The sequence below is a fragment of the Chiloscyllium punctatum genome, chromosome 14 (genome assembly GCF_047496795.1).
Source record: "Chiloscyllium punctatum isolate Juve2018m chromosome 14, sChiPun1.3, whole genome shotgun sequence".
NCBI classification, from domain to species: domain Eukaryota; kingdom Metazoa; phylum Chordata; class Chondrichthyes; order Orectolobiformes; family Hemiscylliidae; genus Chiloscyllium; species Chiloscyllium punctatum.
The window spans coordinates 88,719,641-88,734,313 of NC_092752.1; the positions used below are offsets into that span (position 1 = coordinate 88,719,641).

The 14,673-nt window shown below is 45.3% G+C and overlaps 1 long non-coding RNA gene across 3 annotated transcripts in view; it reads left to right on the forward strand.

The window, feature by feature from the left end:
- LOC140485507 (uncharacterized) overlaps positions 1-12,090 on the forward strand; it is a 38,625-nt gene extending 26,535 nt beyond the window's left edge. The window contains exons 2-3 of one of the 3 annotated variants that reach the window (XR_011962370.1): positions 4,909-5,211; positions 11,640-12,090. This is a non-coding gene — a long non-coding RNA (uncharacterized lncRNA). The remainder of the gene's footprint in view (positions 1-4,908; positions 5,212-11,639) is intronic. The other 2 variants (XR_011962371.1, XR_011962372.1) reach the window with 2 other exon arrangements.
- Positions 12,091-14,673: the final 2,583 nt, after the last annotated feature.

The window sequence follows — 14,673 nt, forward strand, 5'->3', positions numbered from 1 at the left end:
ATTTTTCTGATAATGAGGCAACCAGAATTGAACGCAATAAACCAAGTGTTGTCTAACCAGGGCTCGATAAAGCTGCAGCATAATCTCATAGCTCTTAAATTCAATCCCCCTGCTAATGAAAGCCAAGACATCACATGCCTTCTGAACAAGGCTATCAGTTTGAGGACCAGCTTTGAGGGATCAATGTACGTGGACCCCAAGATTCTTCGGTTCCTCCACACTGTCACGAATCCTTCTTTTCTCCCTGTAAAGGCTTTCTGCGGAATCCTTCAATCTTAAACCCTCCCTATCTTGGTAACCTGTTCCAATCCCTCCAACACTCATAAACTGGGAAACTTCTTCAAGTCCCGACATTCCTCCTTACTCTGTAACCTCCTTTTATTAGTATCTTCCCTCAAAATTACTGAAACCTATTTGCCACAGCAATACTCCTGATATCTGCATAACTCTCCAGAATGGCTGTGCACAGCTTCAGGTTCCTAGGCTGGGAGATTGGAGTTCAAATGTGAATCTATTTGCCCATTCTGTCTGTTTGCCTGATACTGACCTGGTGCTACTCTGGTAGAAACACTCTCCGTGCATCTGGTAACCTCCAGATCTATGTTCCTATCCAGAGCTCACCTCGTCGATGCCTTCCTTTGGAAAGTTCTTTATTTTGTCATTATTGTCAAGCGGCGGTTTCGCGAGATGCAGGAATTGGGGAGTTGCCATTTTGAGAGAATGAAACGTTTACCATTGGGAATTGGGAAACCTTTAAAAATGAAAACAACAGTCTAGAGACAGTGTACAGTATTCTGTACTGGATATGGAGAGAAATTGAGGTTTCAGTGAAGAAAATTAAGTAAACATATCTCAGGAGAGAGTGTGAATCCTGAGAAGAGTATAAAGGCAGTAGGAGTGTACTAAGGTGGGAAATCAGGAGGGTGAAAAGGGGTCACGAGATAGCTTGGATAAATATTGTTAAGGAGAATCCCAAGGGTTTTTATAAAAAAATTAAGGACAAAATGGTAACTAGGGAGAGAATAGGACCCCTTGAAGATCAGCAAGGCAGCCTGCACGTGGAGCTGCAGGAGATGGGGGAGATACTAAACAAGTGTTTTACATCAGTGTTTCCTGTGGGGAGGACATGGAAGATGTAGAATGTAGGGACATAGATGGTGTCAACTTTCAAAATGTCCATATTACAAAGGAGGAGGTGCTAGATGTCTTGAAATGCATAAAGGTGGATAAATCCCCAGGACCTTATCAGGTCATAGAATCATAGAGATGTACAGTCTGGAAAAAGATCATTTGGTCCAACCCGTCTATGCCAACCACATATCCCTACCGAATCTAGTCCCACCTGCCAGCACCCGGCCCATATCACTCCAAACCCTTCTTAATCATATACCCATCCAAATGCCTCTTAAATGTTGCAAATGTACCAGCCTCCACAACTTCCTCTGGCAGCTCATTCCATGCCCGTACCACCCTCTGTGTGAAAAGGTTTCCCCTTAGGTCTCTTTTATATCTTTCCCCTCTCACCCAAAACCCATACCCTCTAGTTCTGGACACCCTGATCCTTGGGAAAACACTTTGTCTATTTATCCTGTCCATGCCACTCATAATTTTGTAAAACTCTATAAGCTCAGCCTCCGACGCTCCAGGGAAACCAGCCCCAGTCTTTTCAGCCTCTCCCTGTAGCTCAAATCGTCCATCCCTGGCAACATCCTTGTAAATCTTTCACATCATCTTGTGAAGAGAAACCAGAATTGCATGCAGTATTCCAACAGTGGCCTAACCAATGTCCAGTATAGCCGCAACATGACCTCCCAACTCCTGTACTCAGTACTCTGACCAAGATAGGAATGCATACCAAATGCCTTCTTCGCTATCCTATCTACCTGCGACTCTACTTTCGAAGAGTTATGAACCCGCACTCCAAGGTCTCTTGATTCAGGAATACTTCGTAGGACCTTGCCAGGAACTGATCAGGTGTACCCTAGAACTCTGTGGGAAGCTATGGAAGTGATTGCTGTGCCCTGTGCTGAAATATTTTAATCATCGATAGTCACAGATGAGGTACCAGAAGACCTGGCGGTTGGCTAACGTGGTGCCACTATTTAAGCCTGACGTCAGTGGTGGGCACGTTGAAGGAGGGTATCATGAGGGACAGGATTTGCATGTATTTTGAAAGGAAGTTTATAATTAGGGATAGTCAGCATTGCTTTGTGCATGGGAAATCATGTCTCAAGAAATTGTTTGAGGTTTTTGAAGAAATAACAAAAAGGATTGACGAGGGCAGAGCGGTCAGTGTGAGCAATATGGACTTCAATTAGGTGTTCGAAAAGTTTCCACATGGGAGGTTGGTGATCAAGGTTAGATCTCATGAAATACAGGAAAAACCAGCCATTTGGATACAGAACTGGCTCAAAGCTAGAAGACAGAGGTTGGTGGTGGAGGGTTGTTTTTCTGACTGGGGACCTGTGACCAGTGGAGTGCCACAAGGATCGGTGCTGGATCCACTATTTTTGTTATTTATATAAATGATTTGGATGTGAATATAGAAGGTGTTTTAGTAAGTTTGCAGATGACACCAAAATTGCAGGTGTTGTGGATAGTGAAGAATGTTACCTCCGGTTACAACGGGATGTGGATCAGATGGGCCAATGGGCTGAGGTGTGGCAGATGGAGTTTAATTTAGATAAATGTAAAGTACTGCGTTTTGGAAAAGCAAATCTCAGCAGGACTTACACACTTAATGGTATATTTCTAGGGAGTGTTGCTCAACAAAGAAACTTTGGAATGCAGGTTCATAGCTCCTTGAAAGTTGAGTTGCAGGTAGATAGGATAGTGAAGGAGGTGTTTGGTATGGTTGCGTTTACTGATCAGAACATTAAGTAGAGGAGTTGGGAGGTCATGTTCTGGCTGTTCAGGACATTGGATAAACCACTTCTGGAATATTGCATGCAATTCTTGTCTCCTCCCTATCGGAAGGATGTTGTGTAAGTAGAAAGTGTTCAGAAAAGATTTACAGGGATGTTGCCAGGATTGGAAGATTTGAGCTACAGGGAGAGGTGGAATGGGCTGGGGCTATTTGAGGCTGAGGGGAGACCATATAGAGGTTTACAAGAGAGGTATGGATAGCTTTAACAGAAAGGTCTTTTCCCTGAGGTAGTAGAGCCCAGAACTGGACAGCCTCGGTTCAGGATGAGAGGGGAAAGATATAAAAGATATAAAAGGACAGCTTTTACAGGCAGAGGGTGATGTGTGTATGGAATGAACTGCTAGAGGAAGTGATGGAGGCTGGTACAATTATTGCATTTAAAAGGCATCTGGATGGGTACACGAACAGGAAGGATTGAGAGGTATATGGGCAAAGTGCTGGCAAATAAGACGAGATGATGTTAGGATATGTGGGTGGCGTAGATGAGTTGGACTGAAGGCTCTGTTTCTGTGCTGTACATCTCTATGACTATAAATGATTTCCACTGTCCATTTCCAGCCACACATTTCACTGCTTCCCCCGTTTACCTTGGTCAGTTCTCCTCTCAAACACATATAAATGACTTTGGTTGTGATTGTAGGGTGTGCTTTATGGTCACTTTAACAATCCATCATCTCACTGAATTCCACTACAATACAATTTCCCAGAGGATATCTCAGTGGGACATTACTCCTTCACTCAACGTCATCAGCCAATGGTCGATCTGAGATAGTCACATCCCTGGCCATTTACACAATTGAAAGAAATACTGACAAAAGCATTCCAAGATGATTTTGGAGAATATCACTTTTGACAAAGACTGAAGTCTCCCAAAATTATCGCAGTGCCTTTGCATTATACAGGAATTCATTTGAATGTGTAATAGTGTTGAGCAATGAAATGTTGTCAGGTAGCCTGAGAAACATTCTCCTGCTTATGGTTTTGACACGTGTTGCCCAGAATCTGCATTCAGGCTGATTCAGCTGCATCAGCTGAGGCCAAATGCGTTCTCTCTCATGCCTTTGTTACCCATTACTGTCAGGGTTACCCATCCTGTATTCCCTGAGACCACTCTAGGATGTGTGGAATTGAATATTTATGTCCCACCTTTTGTTTCTCCTGTAACCACATCTTTCTGGTGACTAAATATAATTTATCTCTGTGTCACAAGTCTATTACTTTATTGCAGAGACTTTGTCCATTCCAAAGAAAGAACATTGTAATTGACTTTTTCCCAGAACTTCTTGTCACATCCTAATTCACTGATGTACAGTTTTAGTTAAACTCTGTCCCTTCCAGTTCCTTTCTGCTTGTTTTCAGCCACATTCCATGGTGTTCCGATACCTCACCTTTTCTATTTGGATTTGGAAAGCTCCTTTCACCTGAACCCTGTTCCTGCCTCCTCTCTGTCAGTTTAAAGCCCTGTCCATATACCTACCGACATGACTGGCCAGGACACTGCTCCCAGGATAGTTGTTTTTAATTCACTCGTGGGATGTTGCCCTCTCTGGCTGGCCAGCGTGTATTTCCCACCTCGAGCTGCCCTTGAGCTGGGTGGCTTGCTGGATCATTTCAGGGGGCAGTTCAGAGTCAACCTCCTTGCTCTGCGTCTGGAGTCACATGTAGGCCAGACCTGCTGTTGATAACAGACTTCCTTCCTTAAAGGATATTAAGCAGTTAGATGGTTTTGGCTGACACCGGCATTAAATTCTGGATGAACAGTCTAGTGAGAATAAGACGAGGCCATCACCTCTCCCACTCGGAGCTCAATCGTCACTGAGTACTGATCCTATTGCATCATGAATCAAAAACCTTTCATCATGCCCATTGCTTGATCCTGAAATCATTCCTGCACGCTGGTGATATCACTCAGTATCTCCCCATTTGGTATCCCTCACTGTGGGTCTAATTGCTGCCTCTGTCAATGTCTCTCACTTTTGCAGCTACTCCAGATCCTGAGCCAACAGAATTCTCCACTCCAGAGACACGCAGCAGCACAGGCCAGGGGTGGAGTCTCGGATGTTCCAGATCACTGTGGCACTCAGTACCATTCTCCTTGTGTCACCCTCACTGCATCAGTCTAATTTCCCATTCTGTCTAATTCTCTCTCTCCTGGAGGTACTCAGGAAGCTCCGGACCCAATAGACTTCCCAACTGCTGGGTGTCTCATCCATTACCTCATGGTTGGTCAACCAGAGAGACAAAGGGCAGGGAGATCTGGAGTCCTCAACAAATCCTGCAGTGAGGTAAGATCATTCACAGGGAACAGAGCAGAGAGCATTTAAATAGCTCGAAACGTCGGCCCTTAAGACATGACATAGATACAGTGCTGAAGGGTGAACACAGAGCATAAAGCTCCCAGGCTCAATCCCCATCATTTGTGAGAGGATTACTTTCAGCTCTGCTGTACTGAGCCTGTCTGAGACAGCATCAGGAGTGTTACAGTTATCAATCCAGGCCTATGCTGTCACAGTGAGCATCAGGACAATGGAGGGGAAAGCAGGCCGACCACGAGAAGTTGCTATTGAAGCCTGGGATCTTTATGTTCTCTATTTACACTCCAACATTCTCTATTGTCGCACCATAGAGTCATATAGCAAGGAAACAGACCCTTCAGTCCAACTCATCTGAGCTAGTGCCTTGAATGCTTTTAACTCTGAGAACAGTTTCTATCTCTGTAACGTCCTCCCCTCCCTACAATCCCTTTGCAAATTTAAAACCTACTTCAATGCTGACTATCTCCCTGTCACTGTAAAATGCTCCGGACTGGATGACATGCCAAATCTCAGGAATCTCCTCCTCCCATCATTACAATAATCTCTCTTTCTGTCATCTTGCACAATACCTCCAGTCCACCCTGTCTCTGTAACATTCTCTGTAAAATCCGACTATTTGCGTACCCTCCTCCAGCCCCTACAGCACATGATATCACTGTAACCTTCAATCACTATAACATTCCTGCCTCCCATCCTACACCACCACACGGCCTCTAATCATCCACCATCCTTACAGACCTCCCTATCTGTATAAACGCCTCCAGTCCCTACAGCCTTTCCTGCCTGTGTAACCTCATCCTATCCCGGCAGCCCTCCCTGTGTAGAGTGTCCTGAAGCCGCAATAACCCTCCCAATGTCTGCAATCTCCTCTATCGCTGTGACCTTCTCCCATCACGACACTGCTCCATCACTGTACCCCTGTCGTCACTACCAGCCTTCCTATCTCTGTAACCACGAGGTCACTAAAACCTTCCATGTACATGAAACATCCTCTTTGTTGCTGTATCCAAGCCCAGTTCCTACAGTTCTCACTTTCTGTAACCTCCTTCAGTCTGAAGAACCATCCAGTGTCTACACCACTCTGTATTACTGACTTCATCCAATCACAAAAACCATCACCACAAACCTCGCTATCGCAGTCAATTCTTCCAGTTCCTCCCTATCTCTGTGCACCATCCTTTCCTTACGACTCATTCCTGATGAAGGGCTCTGCCCGAAACGTCTATGTTCCTGATCCTCGGATGCTGGAAAAGCATAGTGGATCAGGCAGCAATACACTCTTGATTCTGATCTCCAGCATCTGCAGAGCTGACCTTCTCCTGGTGGGGCAGAATGGCCTACAACTGCGTCTCTTTCCTATGTTTCTGTGTAGCACTCCCTGGCTCTGTATCACTGTCAGTCCCCACTATCCCCACTGTCTGTGTAAACTACACAATCACCCAATCACTGGAATTTTCTCAGACCATGGAATACTCCCCATCTGTCCAATCTCTTCAGCCTCTCCAACTCTCCCAATCTGATTCGTCGTGCAGCCCGATAACTCCGCCTGTCTTTGTAACTTCCTTTAGCTGCTAGAACACTCCCTATCTCTGGAACATCATATCCTATAGCATCCCTCCGTTTGTGTGCTCCTCCAATCACTATGGCGGCGCCTACCTCTGCGACGTTATCCCACACACTGAATCCACTTCCAAGACTGAAACCTTCACTGTTTCTGTTACTTTCTCATGCAACCACAGACCTCCCTGTCGGTATGAAATTCTGACGTTCATCAGTCCACCATGTCTCTGCAATCTATACCAGCCTCCAGAGCCCTCCTTACATCTGTCACCTGCTCCAGCAGCTATATCACTCCCTATCTGTCAGGCCAACACTGTAACTGCTGCAGCTGCGATATCACTTCTCATCTGTCAGGTCAACTGTGTAACTGCTCCTGCAGTTATATCACTCCCCATCTGTCAACCCTACACTGTATCTTCTCCAGTAGCTATGTCACTTCCCATCTGTCAGGTCTACTATGAAACTGCTCTGGCCGCTATGTCACTAGCCATCTGTCAGGCTCACTTTGTAACTGCTCCAGCAGCTCTATCACGCCCTGTCTGCCAAGGCTACTCTGTAACTGCTTCAATAGCGATATCACTCCCCGTGTCCCCAACTTTGTAACTGCACCAGTGATATTACTCTCATCTGGCAAGCCTACTCTGTAACTACTCCAGCAGCTATATCACTCCCCATCTGTCAGACCTGCTCTGTAACTGCTCCAGCAGCTATATCACTCCCCATCTGTCACGCCTACCGTGTAACTGCTCCAGCATTTATAACACTCCCAAACTGTTAGGCGTACTCCAGTCCTCACAGACTCTGGAGGCCATTGTCTCAATAACCTGCTCCAGGCCCTGAAAGTCTTTCTGTACTCAGAGTACTTCTCCAGCCACAGCAACAATCCACATATCTGTTTGCACCTCCTCTCCCTCCAGCACCTCAAACACTCTCTCTTTGTCTGACTTGGCAACTCTCCCTTTGCATTCCGTATTTCTGTCTCCAAAATCTCCCTGTATCTGTAACTCTCTCTCTCTCTAAATAAAACCCACCCTGTCAAAGTACGCTCCTCCAGTATCTCCATCCATCTACTCCTCTCCATCACCTTCTCCAGTTCTTACCTGCTCCGTAACAGCACTCCACATCTCTGTGTAATGGATGGGAATGCTGCAAACCTGTTTTCACAGCCCTCAATAACTCTCTGAAATCCCGCAGCCTTACAACCTTTAGTATCTGTGGCTCCTCCAATCCTTACAATTTCCCTGACTCTGATCTGATCCAGCCCCTTCGAACCTTCCTAACTCAGTAAACACCTGCAGAGCCAACGAACATCCTTATCAGTGTATTGCCGAGGCCCTACAACCCTCCGTACAGCCCCAAATACCACCATCCCTATCTTTGTAACTCCTTCAAGACTGATAACTCTGTACCTCCCTGTGACATTTTTCATCCCAACAACCTGTCTGATCTCTAACCACCAACAATCACCTCAAACTAGCCCAACTCTGTAACATCCTCCAGTCTCTACAACCCTGCTTTTCTCTGTAAGCTTCCCGAGTGCTGACATTCGCCTTTATCTCCGGTTACAGATCCTTTCTCAGGGAAGCAATGTCTCAGTACAGATCCTGTAAGAAGACCAAAGAATCTTCGATGTATCAGTAAATGTGCCTCATTTTCTAAATTCTCATGAGTTCAAATTCAACGTTCTCCAACTTTTCTCATCAATATCGCTCCATTTTGAGGGACAGTCTGTTGAACCTTCTCTGGGCTGCCTCCAATGCAAGAACATTTCCCTCCAGATAGGGGCCCACATCTGTTCACATTATTTTCATTGTGAGCTGACTGGAACCCTCTAAAGCTATTACAAGCGTTCCCTACTGTTATTCTCCATTCCCTTTGGAGTAAACCCCAGCATTCCATTTGTCCTTTCTATGACCTGCTGACCCTGTAAACTACTGCTCTGAGATTTACTCACAAGAATTTCCAAGTTACTTTGTGATGTACCTTTCTGCAGTCTATCTGAAACCAAGAGGTGACGGTAATAATCAGGAAAGTGTTAGAAAGTATGGTAAACGAGATGAAAGAAATGATAACTGCACAATTCAAAAGCAGATGAATAAGCACGGCCCGCAAGCCCATCCCAATGGCACAGAGGCAGCGCGGTGGCTCAGTGGTTAGCACTGCTGCCTCACAGCAACAGGAATCTGGCTTTGATTCCAGCCTCGGGCGATTGGCAGTGTGGAGATCTCCCTGTGTCTGTGTGAGTTTCCTCCAGGTTTTCCTGTTTTCTCCCACAGTCCAAAGATGTGCAGGTTAAGTGAGGCGGCCATGGAACGTTGTCCACACTGTCAGGTTTGATCAAATATAGAAGGAGGTCCCTTGGACCATCGAGTCTATTCCACTATTCGATGATGGTGAAATTGTTTCACTTACTTAGTCCCTGTAACCCTTCATCCCCTTACTCATTAAGAACCGATCTATCAGGCGAAAGGGCTGCAGATGCTGGAGATTAGAGTTCAGTGTGTGGTGCTGGAAAAGGACAGCAGGTCAGGCAGCATCCGAGGATCAGGAGAATCAATGCTTCGGGCAAAAGCCCTTCATCAGTCCTTTCCTGACGAAGGGCTTTTGCCAGAAATGTCGATTCTCCTGTTCTTCGGATGCTGCCTAACATGCAGATCTTTTCCGGCACAACACCCCTGACAAGACCTATCTATCTCTGTGTTAATACCCTGAATTCCTTCTGATCCATAGCCCCCCCCCCACCCCGTAGGCAGTGAGCTTCCCAGATTATCGCCCTCTGGCTGAATAAATTGCTCCACATCTCCATTCTATAGGGGCGTCCCTTCACTCTGAAGCTCTCTCTTTTGGGCCCGAGTCTCTCCGAATCATGGAACCATCTTCCCCACATCCACTCTATCCAGGTCCCTCAGTATTCTGTACGTTTGAATCAGATTCTGCCACCGCTGCCTAAACTTCATCGAATGTAGACCCAGAATCTCCAACCGCTCCTCATGTGACAAGCATTTCATCCCTGGGATCTTTCTGGGAAATCTGTTTCCCGTACCCCCTCGCATCCTTTGTCCAGACTGTTAATGTACAGCATGTTCAGTGTGGTCCCAACGCTTACCCCTGTGGAACTCCACTTGTCACTGGCTGACTCCTTTATATCTGCTCTCTGTGTTCTAACAGTGCCAGCATGTTGTTTTGAAAGCAAGATGTCATTTCATAATCACTGCTGGCTTTGTTTTCCTGTCTGGCTGTAGACAGCAGAGTAGATAAAAGGGAGGAATGGTTTAATGGGATATTCAGAAACCTTTTAACAAGGTCCCACTGAAGAGGTGGATAAGCAAAATTGGCACATGTGGGATTGGAGGGAATGTACTGGGCTAGATTGGGAATTCTTTAATAGACAGAAAATTAAGTGAAAGTGAATGGATTAGTCCTTGACGTACAGCTAAATTCAAATGGATTTGATGGTCGGATAAAATCTAATGTTCTACATTTGTTGGTGACACAAAATTAGCTGGGAATGTGGGTTGTATGGAGGAAGCAAAGAGAACATGAACAGTCTGTGAATTTCCCTTTTTAAAAATTCAATGATGTACCGTGGTCATTACTTGCTCGGCCATCATTACCTTCCCATCTGTAATTCCCTGGTGAAGGTGGTGGTCAGTTGTCTTCCTGACCCATTGCAGTCCTTTGGGTGTCGGGACAGACACATTGGTGGGAGGATGGAGCGTGACTTGGACGGCACCTTGGAAATTCTGGTGTTCCCGTGCACCTGGAGCTCCTGTTATTCTAGGGAATAGTGGTTCCGGGTTTGTGAAGGGCTGCTGAAAGCGCCTTCCTGAGTGACCTCAGTGCTGCTTGTTGATTTTTCTACAAATTCCTTCCTTCATTCATTCACGGACATATGCATTGTTGGCTGAGTCAGCATTTTTTTAATTGAATTTGAGTTGTCCCTGAGAAGATGGTGGTGAGCTGCCTTCTTGACTGACTGCACCAGCCGTTTGAACTGTTGTTGTCTGAGTCCTCTCCAGCAGGCGCTCCAACACTCCTCATGTCTGTAACATATCCCACATGTGTCCCTGTAACTGCATACAGACAATGCAGCTCTCCCTTTATGGGTGACATACTCCTCTACGTACAACTCTTATAGTTCCTCACAATATCTCACCTCCTCCATTCCCGTCTGCACTGTTGATCTTGCAAATTGTTTTTTTATTCCTGTTTAATCTTCTGATCAGCATTCAACTCTTCCATTTTAAATTTGTAATCTCTCAGTATCTGTATCCCTCCATATCACTGTTAGAAATTATAACACAGGCTCTCCTCCTTAAATCTCTATGAATTACCGTGGCTGGATGTGTTTAATTCACACTTTTCAAACTCCTTATCCATCTCACCTCGTCTAGCCCCTACAATCCCACCATATCGGAATGCTCCCGTTCTCTGCAGCGCCTCATATCCTGAGGGTCCTTGAATGCCACCAGTGCTCCAATGATCTATATCAACCCAGTTATTATAAGTCTTCTAACTCTGTAACATCCAGCAGTGTCCAGTACCTTACAATGCTTCCTGGCTGTCAATTTGCATTCGTTGAAGTATTTCTATCTCTGCAAGCAGTTCACAAAAAGTCCTTTAGACTCGACAAAGCTCCGTCAAAAACGAACCACCAATTCTCTATTTCCTTTGCCTTATTCAGTTCCTGCAAATCTCCCTGTATTTTCCAGTAAAATGTTTTAGGCTTTGCACGTCTGCCTACCTCTCCAGATAGCCTGTTCCATCCCCTACAGCTCGCTCAATCACTGTAACACTCTCTGCCCCTTCTAATCGTTCTCTTTTTCACTGTCTTCCAGGCACAGCGGCAATCCTGTGAGGGAGCAGTGCAGAATCGGATATGATAAATCTCAGCTCACGCTTGAGGAATACAATTACCTGGGAGTCACAAAGAGAACCTGAGAGAGAGCAGCACAGAGCGGGAGATTATAAATTAGCAGCGAGGATTGAGGCCGACTGGGACTTGGAGTTGGAGAAACCGCAGAGCAGGAGGCTGAAAATCAGCCCCGAGTCACAGAGGGAGTGACTGTGTGATGGAGAAATTTTGAGCAGGAGCTTGAGGCTCACTCACACCTGGGAGTTAGAGGCACCAAAGTGTGAGGAAATAAATCAGCACTGAGGATCGAGGCCTAGTCATATTGGGAGGCACAGAGACGGTGACATTCTGAGGGAACAGAGTGGATTGGGAGCTGGTGGATTACACGAGATGGTGATACTGGGATGTCTTCACAGAAGAAAATGAAAGTTAATTTGCTGATAATAAACCGTTACTTGCTGTAACTTGCTGCAAAATGGTATTTTCTTTCATGGAATTAGGGCTGAAGGCTGAATTATCAGTAACAAGTGAAAGTCTGAATCAGTATAATAAAGAATCTCAGTCAGGTACAGACTGATAAGGGAATGCATGTGAAACGTATACCTCTGATGTTAACTTTATCCAACATAATTCATTGACTAAACACGTTTCAGCTTATGTTCTGGAAGTGCAGGTTGGTCAAATGGGAAACGTTTTCTGTTTCATTGGGAAGTCATAGCCCCTGCTGGTGTCCGAAATGAACACCGGGTCTTGCAGCTCAGTTAATGACTGGAGATTCTGTGAGGCATCTATGACGCTGAGAGTTAGGTGGATAACACTTAAAGGAAGGGGATCACACTGCTGTCATAACGGCCTGTAAGAAGGAAGGGAATGGGTGATCAGTCAAGAGATACGGTCAGGCAGCACAGGATTACCCTGGAGGGGAGGGGAGGTGAGGCTCCCTCCCCATTCATTTTCCCAGTTTGGAAGGTGATGAAGATGCGTGCTGCTCAGAGGAATGCAGTCAGAGCCATATCTGTGGAACCACAAGCAGCCTGACTGTACAGGAGGGGAGGGAGAAGGAAGGAAGGGCAATAGTCACAGAGCAGTCAGGAAATTGAAGAAGGTGTCTGTGTTTCTGTGACTGTCAATGTAATTCCAGGATCGTGGTATCAAGAATGTCACTGTGTCCATGAAGTCTGCTCTACCATTCACGTTTGACTGTTCGGTTTTTCAAGCCCGTTTTCCTTATTTCCCCCTTTGATCTCATGGCAATCAAGAACTTTTCTATCTGTGTTTTAAATCTACTCAATGACCGTGCATCCATAGCCTTCTGTGGCATTGACTTCCACAGATTCCCCACTCTCTGGCTGAAGAAGTTTCCCCTTATCTCTGATCTAAAAGGTTTTCCCTTTACTCGAAGGCTGTGCCCTTGGTTACTCGTCTCTCCTGTAAATGGAAACATCTTCCCTGCGTCCACTCTGTCCAAGCCATTCAGTATTCTGTAAGTTTAAATCAGATGTCCCCTTGTCCTTCTAAACTCCATCACGTATAGTCCCAGAGTCCTCAAACATTCCTCATCTGTTACACCTTTCATTCCTGGGATTTTTCTTGTGAACCTCCTCTGGACCTGCTCCAGGTCCAATGCATCCTTCCTGATGTATGGAGCCCAAAGAATAACGTTTTCAAAAATGATATAAAGGAAAGCAAAGGATAAAGTGTAGAAGTATTGGTTCAGGATAGTGTTAGTTAATGAGTCTGAGATTAAGTTGATGCCATCAAGTCCAGAATGAATTTGGCTGGAGCTTTAGTTAAAAAAAAACCTATAAGGTTACGCTGTAAGGGACCGTCTGTGGGCTACCAACTGGTGAAAAGGATACAGAGATGGCAACGTGATAGTGTTGAGAAACTTGCATTATCTAGATACAGGCTGGGATACTGACAGTGTCTGGGGAGTGACGGATTGCATGGAAGAGAGCTTTCTGCAGGAAAATGTACCCACCCCAAGGATCCATGTACTGTTGAACCCTGGAAAAGTGGTGGGGAAAGTGGATCCAGTATCAGGTGGGAATATTTTCAGTTACGATGATCATTTTATTATAATGTTCAGGATGATGGCAGAGAATACTGTGGATTGACTAAGTTTGAGAAAAATTAATCGACTGGGAGCTGCCTTCACTGTGGTTAGAATGAATCTGGGAAAGTATGGCCGGAACACCAAGTTGGTCAGAAAAATAAAAATTGAACATTTGACTCCATCAATGGCTTGGGTCAGTTCGAGGAATAGTTCCTCACACAGGAAAGGCAGGGTAAGCAAACCCAATGGTCCATCGATGACAATGGAGCAAAAGGTTAAGGTGAAGAAGAACAATTGAATAGCTGTCGGATAGAGAACAATATTGTGAACCAGGAGAAATGCTGAAGCTTTAGGGTAGAGATGGTAGAGCAGAGGGATTTATAAGGGAACGGAGAGCCAACATAAAGTTGTCACACCTCTAAGGGAGCGTGCGAAAAGGTGAAGTAAGGCTGATTCCACACTTGAGAGAGGATTTATGCTGAGAAGAAGGGGAATGGCTGAGTGTGAGATGAATACTTCATCTCTGTCTTTACCAAAGTGGCCGAACCCACCCAGGCCATGGTGACAGAGGAGGAAGCTCTGTCACTAGAAAGGTACAAAATTGATGAGGAATATCTTTGTGGCACAGGCAACAAACGTGTTTCACGGTTTTTTCCCCTCGATATGTGTGACCTTAAATCATTCATTCATCCATTCATTCATGGAATAAAAGGGACTGTATCAATTTGGAAACAAAATTGACTGATTGGTAGGAAATCGAGAGGAGTGGTCACTAGATTTTTAATTCAGGCTTGAGAAAGATTTTCAGTGAAGTTCTGCAGGATTCAGTTTTGGGGACCTCATTCATTTTGATATGTATGAACTATATACATTTGTTGTGCAGGGACCCATTCAAAGTTTACAGTTGACGCAGCACTTAAGGAAATTGTAAACTGTGAGGAAAACATTGTAGAGCTCTAAA